Below are 5,342 nucleotides of genomic sequence, written 5' to 3'. Positions count from 1 at the left end.
TGCTGTGTAACAGTGACGCGTGTCCCGGCCCCACACACACACAATCAATCTAGTCTCTTAATAACGTCAGAGAGAGGTGCTGGATAGCTGCCAAACCAGATACCTACAGAGCAGATCACTACAGTCCAGAGCTCATAGTTTATATATGGACCAGACCACAACTTTATACAATTCACCAAACATGCTGATGGAATCCATGCCCCTAGGCAGGCTGATTAAAAACAACTGATGCTCAGTCAGTCTGTTAAAAGCAATTGATGCTCAGTCAGTCTGTTAAAAGCAATTGATGCTCAGTCAGTCTGTTAAAACAACTGATGCTCAGTCAGGCTGTTAAAAGCAATTGATGCTCAGTGTTATGGTGACATGCTAATAAAGCACATTATTCTTATGTACAAGAGAGTCAATATTAAGTGATAGCTTACTACAGTATAGCTAAATACAGTACTGGCGTCAGGTAGCCTAGCGTTTAAGAGCATGCCAGTAGCCGAAAGATCGCTAGTTAAAATCCCCAAGATGACTGGGTGAATCATCTGTCGATGTGCCCTTGAGCAAGGCACTGGATAGGAGTGTCTGCTATATGTCTCATGTCAAATGTACTGGAACATAGGTAATTATGGAAATGTCAAATTAGCAATAACATACTGACCAACTTGTTTCAGCTAGTAATAACATACTGACCAACTTGTTTCAGTTCAAACATACTATTCAAATACCCAGGCTGAAACATGCCCCAGAGTCAAGGCAAAGTTATCTACATCCCTTCACACACAAACTCCATCTTACAAAGTACTGCTGCTCCAGCCATAACTTACCCAGACATCCAGCCCCTCCGTACACTGAGAGAAAACACAGCCAGAATGGTGCTGCTCCTCCTTTTACACACTCCTCCTTTTTCCTGGAACACACTTAGCCCTCTCCCTTTAGCGCTACCACACACACGAACACACACACACACACGAACACAAACGCTGCTGCACAGTTAATGTGGTGGGAGAGTTGTCCCCGCTGTGTCCGATACTATCAGTGTTCTACTCAGACTGACGAGGTTCAGAGAGAGAGGGAGAACCACCCCTCCCCTTCAGCTCTGAAGCTGAGCAGTACTGCAGTAACTAACCCCAAAGCTTCTCAGAGAAAGAGAGACGGGGACGAGTAGTGTGTGTGTGTGTGTGTGTGTGTGTGTGTGTGTGTGTGTGTGTGTGTGTGTGTGTGTGTGTGTGTGTGTAAAGCAGCCATGGAATGTGTTTTCCCCCCTTACCATGAGCACCTCATGCCAGCAGCAGCTCTCCTCAACTCTCTCCACGACACACACTTACAGTGCGCATACACACGCCTCCTCCTAAAGGACACACAGCCAGGCATGTTCAAGGTCTAACTTAGAGTGGGAGGGGAGAGTTCAGTTCTGTTGACACTGTTGGAGAGGAATGTGAGTGAGTGAGTGAGTGAGTGAGTGAGTGAGTGAGTGAGTGAGTGAGTGTGTGAGCAGGTAACCTGGTCAGATTGCTGCTGCTGCTGCCCCCCCCCGAAGTGGGAGGAGACTTTTCCCACCAAGCCAAATCAGAATTCGCTGTTGCTTAGCAGCCAAAGTCTCCCACCCTTATTTGCTGCAGCAGAAAAGTAGCGCCAGGTTCTGGAAGGAAAGGAAAGTACAGCAGACAATTACACAAGATGTGACATGCCGATACACAGGGCTGCTGACCAGCTAGTCCCGTGTAAATAGATTATAAGATGTGACATGACGATACACAGGGCTGCTGACCAGCTAGTCCCGTGTAAATAGATTATAAGATGTGACATGCCGATACACAGGGCTGCTGACCAGCTAGTCCCGTGTAAATAGATTATAAGATGTGACATGCCGATACACAGGGCTGCTGACCAGCTAGTCCAGTGTAAATAGATTATAAGATGTGACATACCGATACACAGGGCTGCTGACCAGCTAGTCCCGTGTAAATAGATTATAAGATGTGACATGCCGATACACAGGGCTGCTGACCAGCTAGTCCCGTGTAAATAGAGAGATTACAAAGGCCATTATCCATGCACGACTGCTAATTTTATGCACACATGCATGCGCCCACACACACACACACAGGTCACTCAGGATAACGCCAATACCGATGACACACACACTTTAACAGGGGAGCTACCTTAGATATCTGACCTCTGAACCCAAACCCAGCACACAGAGGTCATGAACTCCAGCATGTGGACAAATACAGAATAAATACAGGAGGATCAACACAGTAAGACTGTGACTTATCAACAACAACAGTTAAATATTACAGCAACTGCATCTTCGGCCTACGCCAACGCTACTTAAAAATCAGAGGAATAGTGTAAGACCAGACCAGACAGACAGAGCTGAAGGTGACATGTCCACGGCCCTAACCAGTGCTGTCAGGCTGAGTGAAACCATCAGAATGCCATGACTTTCTCTCCAAAGATAGAGACGACTCTGTATTCAGGAAAACATCTCCATGACGACGGACTCACTTGATATCTTTAGAAATGAATTCTTCCATGGTATCTTATGAGAACACACACACACACACTGTTAATGTCCTTGCTGCATATCTGGATCACACCAACATTTCAAATGAAAACAGTCTCTGGGAATTGGATGCCATTGAAATGGCAAATCGATTGCATAACACACAGAGACCACAAAAGGAAGGAGACAATGTAAATAAGCAGAGCCCACGCGGATTTGTCCGGGCAAAGAGCAACACACACCCAACACTCATTCTTCCCACAGGGAGAAAATGTAGAGACTTTCGTGTAAAGGGAGATACAAAGAGAGAACGAGAGGGGGATAGCTAGAGGAAGAAAGGGAGATTTTAGGTTCTCCCAATAGGTCTCCTTCACCCAACTAAGTCTGGAATGAACAAACACTAGATGTTTGACAAGAGCGAAGTTCGGACATCCAACATCCGCCACACCTGTTGCAGCTTAGAACTGGAAATCTTTCCAGAACTTTCCCACTTCAATAAGCACAGTGGTGGGAAGGGAATTAGCTGATATGTCGTTCAGGGGTAAGCAGGCAGCAGCTACAGACCAAGTGGTTTAAATTCACTCACACAAAGATCAATGGATGGAAACGTCTAAGGCCTGAAAACTGTCATATTTATGTGGAGAATGGCATCATCAACCAATCATTCCATGACTTATCTGATTAAATAACGGGACAATATATAAAAACATTGCCTCTGAAACAACTGCAAAAAAACAAACCCTAATCACTACTTTCAGATACATTTTGTTCAAGTCCAGGCATGTTATAGTGGTGTCGAAAACAATCAGATTTATTTTGATTAAATTCAAAAGGATGCTGAAGAATTCAAAGCCAAGCCAGCATTTATTATGTTGAAGCTCAGGTCAAAGTTCAAGGCTAATGGAATCACAAGATCAGAGGGAAAACACACAAGGGGATTAGAGTAACTATACTGTTTAGGCGTATGAAGAAATGTTGAGGTAATGTTTGTTTGGTATGATATGAACGTTGAGGAAATGTTTCTCCCCGGGATGAGAGCCTGGCTTCCTGGTGGCATGCAAACCCTCATATAACCTTTCACTTAGCCATGGAAATGACAGGCAGAGAGAGCTAGGGGGCGTGTTTGTATGTTGGTGTCTCCTTGTAACTTAGTGAAAATGACATGAACTTCCTTGTCATCAATAACTTCACACGGTTCTTTGAGAACTCTCCCCATCTTTGCATCTTTCATTGACAACATTTCTCTGTAACTAAAATAGTTCTATAGCACAGAAAGTTCCAGAACAGAAACCATTTGCAACATTCCAGTTCTAATCAATCCTTGTCTGACTGAGAACACAGTTAAGAGTGATAAGTGTCTTTACACCGACAGTGTGTGTATGTGCGCACGCTACATGGAGCCAGCTGTTACTGATAACACACAGATTTAGTCCTTTATCTCTCCTGGCTCCTCTCATACATGGGCTGGTCAACAGGGTCTATGGGCTGGTCAACAGAACAGGGTCTATGGGCTGGTCAACAGAACAGGGTCTATGGGCTGGTCAACAGGTCAACAGGGTCTATGGGCTGGTCAACAGGACAGGGTCTATGGGCTGGTCAACAGGGTCTATGGGCTGGTCAACAGAACAGGGTCTATGGGCTGGTCAACAGGACAGGGTCTATGGGCTGGTCAACAGGACAGGGTCTATGGGCTGGTCAACAGGACAGGGTCTATGGGCTGGTCAACAGGACAGGGTCTATGGGCTGGTCAACAGGACAGGGTCTATGGGCTGGTCAACAGGACAGGGTCTATGGGCTGGTCAACAGGACAGGGTCTATGGGCTGGTCAACAGGACAAGTACATCAAGTGAAGACCAGTATAAATAACCACTGGTGGACTAAATGTACTAAACAGGAGCACACAAATTAAATACATCATATATGTGAAACCGGGACTCTGCAAAACATCACAGCCAGCTACTTCAAATCTGCCTAAACTTGTTTGAAATAAATATTTCAATACTAGGACCACACACACAGTCAACTTATCATGGACCACTCAGCCGGCACTTACCCTCCTCGACAAGGGAACACATTTTTCCCAGGCTGCCCCTGTCAGGCCACCAGAGCTCAGGACCTCTTTGGGGACTAAGGGGCCCTCAGCCCGGCTGGCCTAAAGACCCAGAACCATCATTTAGACCTGGGAGGCCCCTTGCTCCACAAGGAGCTAAACGGAAGAAATAGGTCAGTATTCTGTAACTATTTAGACTTGTATCATACAGTGCATCAGAAACTATTTATACCCCGTGACTTTTTCCATACTTTGTTACGTTACAGCCTAATTCTAAAATTCATTAAATTGTTTTTTTTTCTTCTCATTAATCTACCCAAAATAACAACACATAATGACAAAGCAAAAACAGTTTTTTAGAAATGTTTGCATATGTATTAAAAATTTAAAACTGAAATATCACATTTACATAAGTATTCAGACCATTTACTCAGTACTTTGTTGAAGCACCTTTGGCAGCGATTACAGCCTCGAGTCTTCTTGGGTATGACGCTACAAGCTTGGCAAAACTGTATTTGGGGAGTTTCTCCCATTCTTCTCTGCAGATCCTCTCAAGCTCTTTCAGGTTGGATGGGGAGCGTCGCTGCACAGCTATTTTCAGGTCTCTCTAGAGATGTTTGATCGGGTTCAAGTCCGGGCTCTGGCTGGACCATTTATGGATATTCATAGACTTGTCCCAAAGCCAACCCTGTGTCATCTTGGCTGTGTGCTTAGGGTCATTGTAATGTTGGAATGTGAACCTTTTCCCCAGTCTGAGGTCCTGAGTGCTCTGGAGCCGGTTTCCATCAAGGATCTCTC

This window comes from Oncorhynchus gorbuscha, unplaced genomic scaffold (assembly GCF_021184085.1).
Source record: "Oncorhynchus gorbuscha isolate QuinsamMale2020 ecotype Even-year unplaced genomic scaffold, OgorEven_v1.0 Un_scaffold_346, whole genome shotgun sequence".
Taxonomy (NCBI): domain Eukaryota; kingdom Metazoa; phylum Chordata; class Actinopteri; order Salmoniformes; family Salmonidae; genus Oncorhynchus; species Oncorhynchus gorbuscha.
The sequence above is the reverse complement of the archived record's forward strand: the minus strand, read 5'-3'. Positions refer to the sequence as shown.